At 43.1% G+C, this 462-nt stretch overlaps 1 protein-coding gene across 1 annotated transcript in view; it reads right to left on the bottom strand.

Moving 5' to 3' along the window:
• The window catches only part of GPR176 (G protein-coupled receptor 176), a 227,774-nt gene that overhangs the window by 88,993 nt on the left and 138,319 nt on the right, over positions 1–462 (bottom strand). The gene's annotated exons all lie outside the window — the stretch shown is intronic.

Raw genomic sequence — 462 nt, 5'->3', positions numbered from 1 at the left:
GGAAAAGCCAAGTGGAAGCCATTAGGACTGCCTCTACCTACAAAAATAGTAAACCAAAAACAGTACCACATCCCTGGAGGGGTTGCAGAGATTACTGCCACCATGAAGGGCTTGAAGGATGCAGAGGTGGTGATTCCCACCACATCCCCATTTAATTCACCTATTTGGCCTGTACAAAAAACAGATGGATCTTGGAGAATGACAGTAGATTATCAGAAACTTAATCAGGTGGTGACTCCAATTGCACCTGCTGTTCCTGATGTAGTTTCATTGCTTGAGTAAATTAGTACATCTCCTGGTACTTGGTATGCAGCTATTGATCTGGCAAATACCTTTTTCTCGATACCAATTTCAAAAGACCATCAAAAGCAGTTTGCATTCAGCTGGCAAGGCCAACAGTATACTTTCTCTGTCCTTCCTCAGGGGTATATGAACTCCCCGGCACTATGTCATAATTTAGTC

Source organism: Orycteropus afer, unplaced genomic scaffold, assembly GCF_000298275.1.
Source record: "Orycteropus afer afer isolate SDZICR_OR568_19922 unplaced genomic scaffold, OryAfe1.0 scaffold00068, whole genome shotgun sequence".
Classification (NCBI taxonomy): Eukaryota; Metazoa; Chordata; class Mammalia; order Tubulidentata; family Orycteropodidae; genus Orycteropus; species Orycteropus afer.
The sequence above is the reverse complement of the archived record's forward strand: the minus strand, read 5'-3'. Positions and strand labels throughout refer to the sequence as shown.